The sequence below is a fragment of the Strongylocentrotus purpuratus genome, unplaced genomic scaffold, assembly GCF_000002235.5.
Source record: "Strongylocentrotus purpuratus isolate Spur 01 unplaced genomic scaffold, Spur_5.0 spur5_scaffold_3, whole genome shotgun sequence".
NCBI classification, from domain to species: Eukaryota; Metazoa; Echinodermata; class Echinoidea; order Camarodonta; family Strongylocentrotidae; genus Strongylocentrotus; species Strongylocentrotus purpuratus.
Genome location: NW_022145609.1, coordinates 4,987,944 through 5,004,922, shown reverse-complemented (window position 1 = coordinate 5,004,922; position 16,979 = coordinate 4,987,944). Strand labels below are relative to the sequence as shown.

Here is a 16,979-nt window from a genome sequence, read left to right as displayed (position 1 = left end):
TTTATACGTTGAAAAGTTCTTTTGAAAAAAATTATTGCATGGAATGTAACATATCTTTAGTATAAAACAAAGATTTTTTTATGCATTCTATAGGCCTACTATTTCAATATTTATGCACTCATACACATATCAGACTTCATTATTATTTAGATTTTTATTATTTTAGCTATTTTATATGTTACAGTTGGAAGAAGACAGAAGTCAAAAAAATGAAAGATTCCCCCAAATTTTACCAAATTTAATGTATATTTAGAAACAAATCAGGAAGCTAATTGTTTGGGCTGAAATTTAGGCTGAGAATAATCCTGCCATGAAGAAGTTGGCCCAATCAGATCAGATATTTGACAAAAGTTATATGGCACCCAAATGACTGGTCTCTAGCAGAGGGGCGGGTCAACAATCTATCATAATCATTCTTTTTTCCTCGAAATAGGTAAAAATGGTTAAACTTGTAAGAGAAACTTTTGTATAAATCCCAACTATGCAAGCATTTAAAAGCTCAGCTTTGAGTCATATGTAGAGAAATATACACACAGACGCCAAATGTGAAAGAGGTTTACTCTGTCTCCAGACCCCCTTTAGGTGTCTAAATATTTTGAATCGAAAGGAAAAATTGTCTTTGTTATTCTTCCCCAGAAACAGTCAATATTATTTTTATTCCAGCAAGCCCCTGTATGCATTCGGAAGCAAGACGGCATGGTCGTTTAACAATGCAAATAAATCTTGAACTAAGGGTTAGGAAACCTTCTGGGCATTGCATGAGTCTGAAAAGTGAAAGGAAAAGTATAAAAGAGAGAAATTGTTTGAAGCACCTGCTCTTACTGTTATATCTTTGTTTGATGGCTAAATATTCAGTTGTTCAGTATTCATACAATGTTTGATAGGACAATGGAACACCTCCATCTTTATGAAAAAAGTATATGCATGTATTTGTTTGAACTTATGTTTAATAGGAAACATTCTGTTAACAGTTTTGTTTTGTAGATTTTACTTGGTCTGCCTCTTTGGTACCTTACAATTGAGGTGTTGAGTGCTATCAGTGTCGCATTGATGTTTGAGTATGATACATTGCATTAGAGAAAGAGAAAGAGAAAGAGAAATAGTGAGTCAGACATAGATTTAGAGAGAGATAAATAGATAAGGAAAAGAGAGATAAAAGAAGGAAAGGGTTAGCAGAAGAGGACAGAGATACAGAGAGAGAGAGAGAGAGAAAGAGAAAGAAAAAGAGAAGGAGAGAAAAGTTTAACAATGTGAGTATCTCTCGTGCATACAACAAAATTGTCATGAGTTACATAGTACAGGCTGTCTTTATTATAAAAAGAGACGGGGGAAAAGATTGAAAGAGCAAAAGGAAGATGGTATGTATGAACATCAGCATCTCAACATCAGCATCTCAACAATGCTGTATTACTCATACACAATAATTGAATTAAAGACCAAGCAGTCTTTGGAAACACCGAAGGCTGTTAGATGGGAAAGCACTGCCTAAAGGAGAACATATATGAGTAATGCTTACATATCTCTTTACCTCCGGAAGAGAAGGCCACCAAATGCACCCATAATTTATCAATCATACCTCCCCTATCAATATGTCTTGTCAACAGTCACTTTTCACCTGACATCATGCCAGACCGACAATCATCTGCCGCTCCGCCGCCGCAGAATATGAGCATGGTATCTGGTTGGCCATTGCTGGGTGGTTGCAATAAACGGAGCAATTGTAGCTGGCTCGTTGGCAACCCAATATTTGTGATAACGATGCGATGAGAGCAATATGATTCGCCAAGTGCTATAGATAGTGCATTATGATACAGACAGGACATTCACAATACAAGAACTCTATACAAAGTCTGTTAGAATAAACATTAAATATTAATAATCATATAGCAAACGGGGCGACATTATAAGATGGGAATATCATATAAAGGAATTGGCATATATCTGACATACACCACACTGTACCAAGAAATTTAGGTTTATGGAGATCAGCTCATACCGTATGTTTAATATAAGCTTAAATCGCGGGCATTGCTCGAGGGTACCAACTAACAAGCTGTGCAGCTCACATCAGCATATGTTTTGTAGTCAATACTATATTCACATTGGCAGTGGGCACTAGTTCTTGAATGGATGCTCAAAACCTCTGCTTCACTATATACATTCAGACATTCGGCTAGAAGAACGTAAATATTTATAAACAATATAGTTAAGAACAAAACTAATCATACCCTTGCCAAGTTTTGTAATTGTTGAAATTTGTGAAAAATTGATTTGTCCTTTTTTTATGTTTCTTGAGAATGTGAAGTATTGAACTTATATAAGTATTCAATAAATTCCACCATTCTTGAGTTTAGAAAATACAAAAAACATCCAATTTACAAATGGTATGACTAATTTAGTTGTTAAATGTTTATATGGATTATTGTTTAGCTGTAAAACATTTTTTTCTAGTCAGAATGGGACCTATGGGGTAGTGCTATGGGAAATGAGGGGGAGTAAGAATCGGTCTGGTATCAAAGCTTTACAACCAATTTGAACTTAATGCCCCTGATCGTCATACCAGTTGTGTGCTGGTCTGATTCTTGAACAGTGACATTGAACATGGTGCTCTACATTTTCTCCAACAAAGAGAAGAATATTGCACAATTTTGTGAAGAGGAGGTAAATAAACATACCATTTGTTGCTTGATGACCTGTCCTAGTCATTTATCTTTCTAGCACTGTAGCACAGCTTTTGTGCACTCAAACCACGAGCATAATAGTATCAAAATGATACTGTTTTGACAATTATGACTTTAAAAGTACATTGGTTTGGTAACTTAAGTTTTATCCCCATTGTTGATTTATTGCATAGCTTACATTACCTAAAAGCAAAGCAATGTACAGAGCCTTTTTTGGGTACTGGTAAGTAAAACTTTCAGGGATGAGATTCCTCCTCCGATTAGCCGATTTCCGCTGATTTCGATATTTCAAGACCGTTTAAAAAAAATTAAAATTAAAAACCTTAAAACCTGTAATCACAGTAAGGGTGCTCTACCCCTTAACCCCCCTCCCCCACCCCAACCCAGCAGGGGCACTGCCACTGGACCCCCAAGTGATCTTCCTTCTTTTGGGGAATTTCTCTGTCTCATCTCTGAATTACTCTATTGTCTTTGATCCTCGACATAAGCTAGTAATCTCTTTCCCATCTCATCATTCAAATGATAAATTCTTCCTCTGCTGGAGTATGTTTCCAACTAGATGGGACACGGAGTTACGTCATTCCGCCTCTGTCTTGCCAGTGCAACATCAGTCTCCCACTCGATGGGGATGAAGCGATGTGTCTCTAATATCCGCTAAAACTATTTGTTGACTTTCTGCACACGCACTCAAGTCCCCTTTGAGGCACTAGGGGTAGCATGTATGATTGATTATTGCTTGAGATGGAAGAAAGTTTGTACTTGGTGATATTGGTCCACTTGGTTAGGAGTTGAGAGATTGGATGCTAATGTCAATCATTTAACACAAATCTCCTATTGGATAGTATAGTCTCTTCTCTCAACGGTGATATCCAGATTGCACCTTGCATGAAGGAGGGAAGCATTTGTACCACATACTAAATCTTAGTAGTGCAAGGAAGAAACAAAAAAGCACTGTACCTGCATACTGCGTCGTGTAAAAATTCCTTACAGGAGATGCTATTAGCATATTTTTCATATATTGATATGAGGAGATAAAACTGCTGCAATCTAAGCTAATGATTGGATGCCCATTCAGTTTTTTTATATCACATTTATAGGCGATAACAAGAGAAAGCATGATGTAAATCAAATTCTGTTTGATGTACAGCAGAAGAGATTGGATGAGGGAAGGGATCACATATGGCTCCCCTTCTTTGTCAAATTATTGTGAACATTTTTTTTTTGCCTTTTATTTTGAGACCTCACTTCATCTTACAAAAAATACACTTTGTGGATGGGTTTGTTAGATCTTTTTACACATTGTGCCCCTTCATCAAATCATCTGCTAATATTTAGTATCCTCATTCTAGCAAATCAGTGAAATACACTACCCTGGATTGCTGGAAGCGATCATTTCCCCTTTAAGTGTTTTGGATCTCCCCTTTAAGTGTTTTGGGTCCCTTGTGTGATAGATACCCGACAGAAGTCACTTGAGTTACAGTCATCCTAAATGGAAGGGACCTACTTTTATGATTGCTTGGATACATACATATATATATATCATCTTGGAGAGGTTTGTTTGCATGTGTGAGCGTTGGACTTGCCATAAATTATCCTCAAACTGTAAATAATTAATCGGGGCACACAAGGCGGGAACCTTTTAATTGCGGTATCCATGTTGATGGCACTCTGCACAACTCTCTGATGTGAAGTGATCCTTCCTCATGTTCCAGGCAGGGTATCTTTTCAGTCAGTATGGTGGAAGCTCTGTGTGTATCAAGTATTTGATGTTGAAGTGTTAAACAAGGTACTCTCCCTTTATGGAAAATTAGTAGTCAGAGTGGAAACGCAATCCCATCAATTAAAAAAAATAAAACTGAAGAGCGATTTCAATACCCTATGTCCCATTGAAATTATGTTCAGATTAAGTACCAGTAATATGTCATTGTTATGTCGCACATTACAATAGGTGACACACAAGGCTGTTGAGAATGCGTTAGATTGATTTTTTGAAAATAATTGCTATTAGGTTATAATTGCTACAAATGTGCTGTGATACTGATTGAAAATAGATATTATCTTCAGAGACCCAGAATGATGTCAAAGCATACATGTATACAGAGTTAATGACTTCTGGACCCTGTTTCATAAAACTTGATATCATTAACAAGTTACAAGCTACTGTCATAAGCTACTGAAATCATGGTATCTGATTGGCCGAGAGCAAATTTGTCATAGAAATTTAACATTTGTTATAGATAACAAGTTTTATGAAACAGGCCCCTGGATCTCAAAAGTTGAGATTGGAGTCCCATGTATATGAGGACACTTGTGTAAATCATGTGACAAATACAATTCTCTTATTTATCTATCATTCTCATAATTAATACAACTCTACAAGAACAAATGCAATAGTAGAATATTTTTACAAAATGTACAAAGTAAAGTCTAAACTCCACCAGAAATAAACGAGACAAACCTGACTGTCTTCCATCTCAATCTAAGTGATGACCAAGTGAGGGGGAAGTTTACACTGGTGCAACTCAGGCATGCCAAAGGGGTATCACGCTAGCAGGTTACGACAACAAACGAGGGGCTCACGACACTGGCTTAATCATACAAGCTCTCAACACGCAGGGTCAGCTCCGATACTCAAACCTGACATAGCGATGAAACGTGATCAGTTTACTTTCAACAGTCGGCACATGGGCTTAGCCATTACAGGGGGAAGGCTCTAATTATTAGTTTTGAAAGTATTTCAGCATGCATGGGTACAGTTATGAGGGGTCACTAGAAGTTCTGAAATTTCATTTATGGATATAAAATCTAGTATAAAAAGGACTTCCATCTACTTCACATGATAAGTTTTAAAACATTGTTGTTGTTTTTTTTATCTTAGGCCTACACAATATGCAGGAAAATCTATTAATTTTGATTTAAATACATGATACATGTAACATATGCCCCCATAAATTCTTAACTGATATCAGTATTATTGCCTGTATGTTGAAGAAATTTGCAGTGTATACTGAGGTGTTTAATAGCCATTTTTTCATCAAAAAATACCATGTTTGTGTTGGATGCAAATACAATTGTCAGGATTATGTTTTGATATAAGAGTTGAATCTGTTCCTCAAGTTGTTAACATTACATTACACACAATTAAGAAGAGAGTTTTTAAAATCAATTAGGTGTTCTGAATGCTCGTGATCAAAGTCTTGCTTATAAATGCAAACCATCTCTCGCGAGCTGTGTATGATTGTTTTAATAACGTTGAATAGTGCAGCGTGGAGATAGAAGTACAAGCTACGTAATGCGAAGAAGACGATGCAAAATTACCGAGTGTGCCTCTGAGCGACAAACATTCTAATACTTGAACCGTGCCTGCATTCCATCTCATAATTGTAGTCAATATGACAAGTTAATTTGGCTAAATAAAATGTCACACTTGCCAGAAATAAATAACCTACATACGTGACACCCCGCGGCGGAGGGCTTCTTGTAAGAGGCCTATAAAAACAATCTGATGGACGATACGTGTGTGTCAGGGGAGAGAGAGCGTTCCTCTAGGAAAACGGAAGATGGGGGTTGGATCACTGCCTGGAGGGGGGTGCCATTGTTTCTCTAGAGTGTGACGTTTTATTCTAGAGACGTTGCGATGCGAGACGCCATTTCAAGCTCCCCCTTCCGCTACAGCCCAGTGGGGCAGGGAGTGGGAGGGGGAGATGGAGGGGGAGTGAGGGGGAGTGAGGGGGAAAAGGAGAGGGAGAGAGGGAGAAAGAGAGATAGAGAGAGGCAGAGAGAGAGAGAGAGAGAGAGGGAGGGGAGAGAGGAGAGAGGGAGAGAGAGGACTGGATTCGCAATGCAGGAATAATTATCTGCAGGATAATGTTTGCTTTATTACCAGAATGTGTAGACCTTTGCTTTTTTGTGTTATAATATTTTATTGCATAAAACCTTAATGAGTTTTCAAAAAATCCTTCAAATTCATTTAATTAGTTTACAAAAAATAGACTTACAAAAAACGTAAATACTCTTAGCATAATGCAGTGATATCAGCACATTCCGTTTGTAAAGTATGCTATTTATGTGTACCTGTGTTCTGAAACTCAATGTGCTGATACATATAGATCTAGAATAGCTGTCTGATCTGTAAAATTAGATCTACAATGACATCATAAACCCTAAGGATGACTCCCTAGTACTTGTTGATGAGTCACATCTCTGATATTAAGTTGTATAATTGTATCTCTAATACGATGTAAGCGATACCTGCTGCCCCCAGAAAGTTTCTTTGAAGGCATTCGTTCACATTTGTAATGAAATGAGGAAAAAAAACTATTCTTCACTGGTTGACAATTACATCAACAAATTTCCTTCTTTTTTTTTGTTATCAGAATTTTTTTTAATCTCATGTTATCTTAGTCTCTGTATTCAAATGGTTAGTTCAATTACGGTACAGTCAAACCTGCTTTAACGACCACCTGTATAGAAAGACCACATTTTTGGTTTCCCTTGGAAATGGTATCTCATTAAAACATGTCTTAAAAGACCTGTACATAAAGGCCACCTGCCTATAAAGCAGAAGTTAAATTTTCTTACCAATTGTGACAATACGATTTATTATTATTGATAGTGTCATAGAGCTTGATCAATGAAGTTTTGATAGAAGATAAAAACTTTATCAAATTTACTCCAGCTTTATGGGTAATGTTGTACATTTAAGCATAGTCATACCAGCTTCAATAGTACTTAGTGATATCCTGGAGAAATGCTACACTTGCTTTAGGGTATAGGAACACATGCATATCCAATCTATTAACTATGAAAGTTTGGAGAGAGATGGGTTTCAGTGGTTTGGTATTTATAAGCAGCGTTGATGATCAGCAAGTTAATTTGCAAGTTTAAATCATGCATGTTTGAGATAGGTGATCAGGAAGAGATTACCATATAGATTGGAAGGAAGACTATTATGCCGTGGCAGCGGGAGGCTTATTGTCGGCATGGGTATACTAGAGAAGGAGGAGATTAGAAAAATGAGGTGAAATGAGGGGAAAAGAGAGTGGAAGAACAGATAGAAATAGAGAGAAAGAGGGAACGAATTATGAACTTTATCATCCATGATGATAATGGCAATTTCCCATCTTCTCCTAAAACAATGTTACAATGCAAGCTAAGGTATGTAGATCAATTCATGTCTATTTTTCTGGTATATCTATTTTCTTTTGTTTGTAATAAATATAGTGCTATTATTCTCTATGTCTGCCTTGGAATAGTATAACTAGATGGATAGCACTGTTTTCTTCTTTTCTTTCTAGTTTTAAAGCAAAGAGAGAAAAACAGGAAGCCAATGCAACAAAGAACTCCAAAGAGTTAAACTAGATAACATTTAGAAAATGAATAAAAGCAGACTCATTGTCAAGGTTAAAGTGCTGTTACAGGAGAGAAAATGAAGCAAGGAAAGGAAACTGAATGAAATAGTGACGATTAGATAGATAAAGTGAGCTGTTTTATTAGACATAAATGTATAGTCAAACTATTGAATAGATATTGATGTTTTCATGACCATTTTCATAAGTTTTATATATCACGTTATAAGAAGAATTCCTTTGAAGAGAGGACCTGTTTTTGAAGATGACCCATTTTCCTCCTCTTTTGATATTTTGAAGGAGACTATTTTCACCTCTATCAGTTACAGATGATCGATCTCAAATTAAAAAGGCATGCAGACGATGACGGGCCACCAACACATTCAATCTCCCGCACCATTACACAAATTTGATCACCGTTTTCTGCAGTTTTTTTCACCATTCATGTCACGTAGCATTATCCGTTACCATGACAACCTGGGATGGAGAATCAATGGGAGGAAACTGCAGGAAATCGAAAATGTCGCGGGGAATGGAATGTAGTTCTTTTTTATGGTGGAGTTTGAGATGTTCTCGAGTATGGTGTTCTCAAGTCCGATGTTGCGGCTGGCTTTTATGAAACTGGATGCTATGAAACCTTGGAGTGGGATATTTTATCCTGGCTAGAAATTCACTGTTTCTTTATTTTTTCGCTGTAACCTTACATGTTCCAGCTTCCCATCAAGGGCTCTTGTTCCAAGAGATGATGCCAGATCAGCTACAAGAGCTGAATAGGGGATGGGAAAGAGACTCAAAGGGGTGTAATGCATCCCTGGGTTCATCCAAGTTATATCTTTCTGGGTTGGAATGCGTGTGCACTTATTCAAGAAAGATTTTTGAGAAAAAAATAGAGCTGGTATTTGAGAATTATCATTACTTTACTAGTTCTTCACACTTCCAGGTTTTTATTAATTCTCTCCCCTTAAAACTCATTTTTCAATAGCTAACTATGTTAATGAACACTAACCTACTGTACAACAGTCTAGGCAGTTCCCATGTCATCTCTCTCCCTCATGTTGCTACATAAAAGTAGGGTATACAGCTATCCACTACTTGATTAAAAATCCACAATGTTTTTTCATCGTGAAAATCAAAAGATATTTTCCATGTGTATAGTCAGTTCATATCTTCAGTAGATCCCACATGGTGTCATGAGAGCCAGAAGGTTATAAAGCCATAATCCATGTCAAATCACTTGAGCTAATGACCTTCTAGCTTGCAGGAGACGATGTTGAAAAATGGCTTCAGTATCCAAAATTGTTAATAGAAACCATAATCCGTACCAAGGTCGGCTATTTTATGCAGCTTTTGCATGAAGATTCGGTAGCTAGCTGACCATTGCAGATATTGGCTGCTTTGCTGGTTTCATATCAGCTGTTGAGAGCCAGAAGGGCATTATCTCTGTGAATGTACATGAGTTAATCCACTTCTGGCTCCAAAAAAATGATATGAAATTTTGATGATGATGCGGATATGAGAGTTGTACTTGCCCCCAAAATGGAATGAGAGAATTCATTTTAGAACTGTAATCCAGAGGTCAGCTAGTGAACTAATGAATATTTTCTCCATCATCAAAGCTAAGGATTTGACCTTTGTTAATTAGAAAACCATGGATGGATTTTATCTTAAAATACACCCTGACGAATTGATATTTCTTATGGAGTACCGTTCTTCTGTATACCAACACTGAAGTATAGAACAAACTTCTTATTGAGAATATAAAGGTGACTACCCAATCCAAGGCGACGGGCTTAATGCATATACCTTTTGTTTCTTAGGGTCATGATAGTTATTAATTTTTCATCTCTTTGTGCTATATTGAAAAGCTTGAAATATTATAATGCAGCCCTTCTTTTAATATAAGAAAAGATACAGGAAAGGGTATTAGAGATGTGGCATACACACAAATAGCTTTTAGCCACTGAACGTGCTTTGGAATAGGAAACCACAGGGTCATCATAATCTCGAGATTTCTCTTAAGGACATTATTAATTCTTATTAAAAAAAGTTAATGCAATGTAGTGTTAAATAGAGCGGAAGAACAATAGCAAGGAAAAAGAAAAAAATCAACTTCCTTGAGAAATCACTTGTAGACATATTCTTAAATGATTCTAAAAAACAATCCAATCGAGACATTGGGGCCTGCATGTACAAACTTTGTTGGGGTAAAGTGTTTTTTTATAATTTTAATATTATCTTGAACATTTTCTTTATACTAAGATGAATATCAAGATAAAGTTGCATTAGAAAGTGACCAAGTGACAAAAAAGCAGCAATAATTTCTTCACGTGCTAGGTTGGTACATTATCTAACCGAATAGAAATTGATTCCAGATTTGTTGGTTTTGGTTTTTAAAAGGGCATTACATCAATAGGCATTTTGTAGACATAGTCTTCTTCTTGCTCCAAACAATGGGGACCTTTTTATGGTTGAAAAAACACAGACACCTGCCTCCAAAGTGACTGACTTAATTTCATTTCCACCACCTTCAAATTTGTTCCATCGCCACGGAAACCCGTGAGAATAGACCCATGTCAATTCTCTACACAGGAGGTTAATGATGCATAGAGGATGAGCCAAGCTACTGTACTTTCATCCTCGATGCTGACCTAGAAAGAGAAACACTTGCCCCATTCAGACAACCAGAATTCATTGTATCACTATACAAGAATTGCATAGCTTATGTTAAGTAATTATCCATTTCTCAAGTCTGAACATCACGTAATGAAATGCTGTACGGTGAAATACATGTTTGAGTATCGTTTGAAACAAAAAACTCAATAAAGAATCATGTTCCTGCTGAACATCGTATTGAATGAAAATTGTATAAGTGGGCGGGGCTCATTTAGAGCATTCACTCATGATTGGCCGGCTGTCATGTCAACTCACCTCTTTAAAACTAGTTTCTTTATATATTTTTCATGACATTATTATCCAGTCAGTACGCCCCTTTCGTCATACAATGATTCTTTATATTTTCATTAGTCTGAACGTGCTATTGGATGTTGTCAAGGTATTCTAAACAGATTTTTCACGGGTTAACAGGATGAAGTGTGAGCTGTACAGGAGATTAGATGTTGACACATTATTTTCTGCCTTCCACTAAATTGATTACATTACAAGTCAGGGGAACATTAGAATGCTTGATTTAACTGGCCTTGATAAAAAGAAAATGTTTCATGGCAGGTGTATCACAATTTTATCCATTGATCTGCTATCACTTTAGACTTGTCCTCATCAGCTCGAGTTGGCCAAATAGCCCGCTATTTCTGATTCTGGGAAATTAGCCCGATCACGAAATAGCGGGCTATTTACACGAAAAATTTTCCCAAGATATCTTGTGCTAGTTTTCAAAATAGCCCGCTATTTGCTCGGTCCATCTTTACCAGCCTGAAGACACTCACTATGCGCGAACACTGAGCAATTTTTTTGAGAAGACGGGATTGTAACTTCAGGCTAATTCCCTGAATCAGAAATACCGGGCTATTTGGCCAACTCAAGCTGATGAAGTTATGCCTAATTTGACTAATCATTACTCCTTACTGGGAATGTATGATGTCATAGATTTATTGTATCAATATATCATCTGTATGAAGCCATTAGGGCATTAACTCTGTATTCAATTATAATGAGTTAACGCCCTTCTGGCTCCAAACAGATAATATATAAGATATATGTGTGGCTATGAAAGTCAGTTTGGGGTGATTTGCTGCCTAATGAGTACTACTTACCTCAACTGTGTCATTAAATTGATATATCATTTTGAATAAACAGTATTATAACATCAAAGAAATTGGAAAATTAAAAACAGCAATAATTCTTCTCATTTCTTTGAAATGCATCAATAAAAATGATTTGTTTTTCAGTCATTTGCTGGTCATAAGTGAGATAAAGTTCCAAGCCATCAAACAGATTGTTGAGATATGTGATTTAAGCTATCATTTAGTGATGAAATATTTGAGGGAAAAAAATTGACATTCATCATTCCAAAGCCCCTTTAGACTAATTTTTGTGCACGGTAGAAATATATTAATTATAGCTAATTGTCATGAGGCTTGCAGAAGGATCTTGAGCAAAGAGTTTTATCTTGATGTGTCAGTGCAGAAAAAAATTCCCCTGCCAAAATGCCCTTTGCTACAATATAATTTTAAAAAATCAAGAAAGTGAGCTTGATTCATGAACTTATATGATTGAATTATTATCATTCAAAATTAAATCTAATCGCTCCTGCTACAGTACATCAGCATAGTATCATCATGTTGGCTTATGATAGATAGGCAGAGAGCTTTATACTCGGTGAAACTCCTCTGCCAAATTGGGTTAGTCAGAGAAATCAATATTGTTAGTGAGAATTTACCAGCTTGTCATCGCCTCAGCTCTATTACAAGAATGCCATTTTGGAAGCAAATTCAATGATCACGTTAGTTCAGGAAAATGATGAAGATGATGAGCTAGAGAGAGAGAGAGAGAGAGAGATAGAGAGAGAGAAAGAGAGAGAGGGAGAGAGAGTGCGATAGATATAGAGTGAAAGATTAAAACAGAATACAGAGAAAAGGAAAAGAGCTAAACCTAGAAAAGAGGGTTTGAAGACTACTTTGGGAGATGAATTCACTAGAGTGGAGTTGTTATGAAGTGTTTCTAAGAATAATTTAAAACAATGTGATCAAAATGTTGATTATTTTCTTAGGAGAGGATAAAATCTTGGATTTGATGTGAGAAAGTAAAGATAAAAAAATGGCGGTGGTTTAATCAAGATATAGAGGAAGAGAGGCACACAAAAGTATTGCAAATGAGGAATGATAGATTAAATGATAGTAAGGAATGGATGTTAAAATAGAAATATATTTGCTATCTAAACCTGTTACAAATATGTTCTGGTATTTAAGAATGGAACAGTATGCATGTGATATGTCTTGAATCATTGGATTGAGATGCTATCGAGATGCTATTATGGAAGGGTAGGAGTTAACAAAATCAATGATTGTAAAAAATGGAAACTAGTTTGGAGAGAAAGAGACAGAAGAAGTTGATTGGTGACAGAGAGACAGTATGAGAAACTGAGAGGGAGAGTGACATTGCAGGAAAAAGGTGACTGACATGGAGGTGAAAGAAAGAGACAGAGGGGGAGAGATGGAGAAACATCGGATGAGGGAGAGAAAGAGAGATAGAGAGAGTGGGGAAGAGAGAGAGAGAGATGGAGAGACAGTGGATGAGAGTAAGAGTTGGAGATGGAATGGTAGAGAGCCATTGAGTGATGGAAGATTATTTTCCATAATTATAAGGTCTAGTAACCGACATGTGTTTGTAATGGTCACCTGAGGTTAAGCATGTCTGCAGGCTAGTATCTTTATACCATCATGAATTTGGCCTAAATCAGGGAATTTCTCTTTCCTTAGACATCAGTTCAGACACAGAATATGTCAGATATTCAGACAGAACACATCTATTTAGAAAGACATTAACTCATAAACATGTATTTTACCACAGAAATGTATTGTATTGTATTGTATTTATTTTCCAATCATATTAAAAAGACAAATAACATATGACATAAAACGAAATGAAACATAACAGAATTAAAAAAAAAAAAATTACATGTGTATATAGATTGCTTAAAAATGATTGGCTGGATTGCCCGTTCAGTGTCATAAAAATATATGACACTGTTCTTCCTGGGGGTCCAGGTACAATTAAAAGAAACATTACGTAAATAGAAATTTTAAAAATAATGCTCAAGCTGCTGAGTATAACACTTGCATGTCCTCTTTCGTGTTAACCAATGAAACAAAACAATTAAAAGCAAGAAAAGGCTATACATTTACAATTGCTGAGATTTGCGGATAATTAACCCGCTATGCGCGAATCAGTAAGAGGAACGACTGCAAGAAAGAGAGATAGAGAGAGAGAGAGAGAGAGAGAGAAAGGGAGAAAGAGAAATGGAGAAGAACTCTCTTGCAAAGCGTGTGGAAGGCACATGCAACGCCTGGCGCGTCCGGGGAAAGAAATCAAAGCAATTGAATAGGTGAATGAACAAGTACAAAATATGCTACCTTATTCACGGATCCCGGACGCGCCCAGCATAACACCATGTAATTCCAAACCCCGCGCGAGAGACCCGCCCACTGTGTTGTCTAATTCTCTATCCGACAATCGATCCTCAACTATAAACGTCAATAAACGATTTTCCCTATGAGGCCAAAATTTATACACACGCCATCATCAAACGCTAATTAAAAATGCCATACGCACACGTGACAACAAACTATCGCACCCCAATAGAAGGTACGCAGTGCTTGTTGCCAGCCGGGACAAGTTAAAAAGCTTATCCCAGCTAGCAACGCAAATGAATGCAATTCGCATTCCGACCATTGTGATGCGGCCGCTCGCTATCAGGTGATTACATAGCTTGTCCTAGGGCAGGCATGAGTAAACTTGACCACAAGAGGAAAACGGTGTATTGCCGCGTACCAAGCAAAACAAACCCACAAATTTGAGCATTCAGCCATCGTGCAGTAGAAAGAAAGACGAGGCAAAAAATACCATACACTTTCGGGCTACACGAAAGAAAAAGCATCAATAGTTTCAAACAGCAGCTTGATTTATACAATTATGTTTACATACACAAGTAGAACTTAAATACATGTCTACCCTAATTACTAGTAATGTGTCCCCCCCCCCCCCCCCCCACAGCTAAGTGTAACTTCTGGCAAGGCATAATACCACTGAAAGTCTAGGCAAGATCAATGAATGGCAGATAGTTCTTTGCAAAAAACACTTAAGCTGTTGGAGAGTTTAATATTGTTAGGTAAGCGGTTAAATTCTCGCGAGCCTCTATATAAAAACATTCTCCGACAGCTCTCGGATTTCGGTTTGGGTAGAGCTAAATTTCCCCGGGATCTCAACCCGTATGTCACCCTTCTGGCTCTGAACAGGACAGGTTGTAAGTTGGTTAGGATGATATAATTGAAATCTTTATTAACCCATTCAATACTGTATGATTTTTTACGACACTCGTCTCCTTGGTTATTTAGCATGTAGTGTATACATAAGGGCAGGATCCAAAGTGTTCATGATGATATATGATGGACTTGTTTTCTACAATAAGAAGTAAAATAACACATTTAATGATTAATCACAGAAATTTGAACAAACTATCATTGGGGGGGGGGGGCATGGAGAGGTAAATCCTAATTGAATAGACTGGCAAATTGTCAATTTAGAAGCAAAATCCTTTCCATTGCATACCACAAGGGTCTGCAGAAATGAGATTTGTATTTTAGTTTCATTGCAATGATTATTATGTGCACATCTAGGTCACTAATCCTACTCTTTAAAGTGAGTATGGTTGAAATTGGGGCAGTCAAATTGATGTAAATCTATCCTTCTCTCTAAATTTAAATTCCAATGCTTGAGGAAGGAAGAAATGTTTTACTTTCCTTTGTGAAGTTTCTTTTCATTTTAAATGTGCATTAATCTATCCTTATAATGGTGGGAATTGACAAAATTGCTTTTGTTTTGAATTACTCATGAAAACTTGTCATCCCTTTTGTAATATTCTGACATGTGTTTGGTACATGTATGTTAGATTTCTTGATGCTAATTCAATTTGGACTGATTTTACACAATGCCATATTAAAGTTTTTGACAGTTTCCCCCACATTAATCCATAGAACACAATTCAGTCTTTACATCATCTAAGTGAGAGCTTATTGCTCGAGCAATTAAACAGAAACATCTAAATTTGACCTAAAATGGTATTTACACCCTTTTGCCGGGCAATCCATCTTCTCCAGGTATTGCATAGAAGAAAAGAGATGGTGCCCTGACAGTCATACATTCCAAGATGAAGGCCTCATTTATGAAATGAAATGAAACATGATACCATACTATCATGTATGCACTCTAGGGGAATATTAACGCATTATAGCAGAAAGGTGTTAATGAGGAGGTAACCTTTAAAAATGCCCATCTCTTTGAACATGATCAGAAGTATCTCACTGGCGCTGGCTTACGGCATGCTGCACTCCAAGTGTGACAAGAAATCATTCTGAGTCTTGTATTTATTCATTGATCTCAAATTACAGTGAATGATTTCATTGATGTGGATTGGAATTCGCTTTTTACAAATGTTGGTCACGTTGAGGTACTCGACTTGTGGGGGAGACTATTTTAGCTCTCTATATGTATATTAGATACGGAATCGTTTCATATGTACTGAACCTGCATAAGAGGCCTTTGACTTCATCAACCTTACTTTAAAATGTACTGAACCTGCTTCATCATATAAGAGGCCTTTTGCATCATCAATGTTACCTCAAGTGTGAGGTTTTAAATTCTGCTGGGAATTCGCGAGCCAAACATGGACTTTGAAGCATTGAGGTGTACTGCATTGAGACGTACTGCATTGAGAAATGTATTAAATATGCATGATTTGTTGAGTCATGTTTTACAATGCTTTTTCTTTCATACAATCTTGATCAATGTTGTAGCATGAGTAGACTGTTTCATAATCTGTTACACAGGGTAAATGTGAAAATAGCAGGTGGTTTTTACTAATCTTTCACAGGAAATGTTATGCTTTAGTGGGTTAATCTCGATCCTAGCTTGAAAGTAAAATAATGCGGTATAAAAATGCCTGTCCTATTTTGTGTGAAATGCAAATCAGTTTTATGATTATGATGGTTGATACAAAGAAATATTTTGCAGAGAACTAACCATTTTTACAAAAGGAAGGAGGATTAAAACTCAGCCCATGGAATCCTATGTATGATACATGTTTTGAAACTCGATGAGGCTGTAAGGGTTAATAACACTCCAAAATGGTTATCAGGGGTGCAGAAAAGCCCCTCTTGAATTATGATTTACCCTCTTCTGATCCCAATTGCTCTTATATTACCTGACTAAGCAGGGT

The 16,979-nt window shown here is 36.7% G+C and overlaps 1 protein-coding gene across 1 annotated transcript in view; it reads left to right on the top strand.

Moving 5' to 3' along the window:
- The window catches only part of LOC115919001 (pikachurin-like), a 60,388-nt gene that overhangs the window by 19,792 nt on the left and 23,617 nt on the right, over positions 1 to 16,979 (top strand). The gene's annotated exons all lie outside the window — the stretch shown is intronic.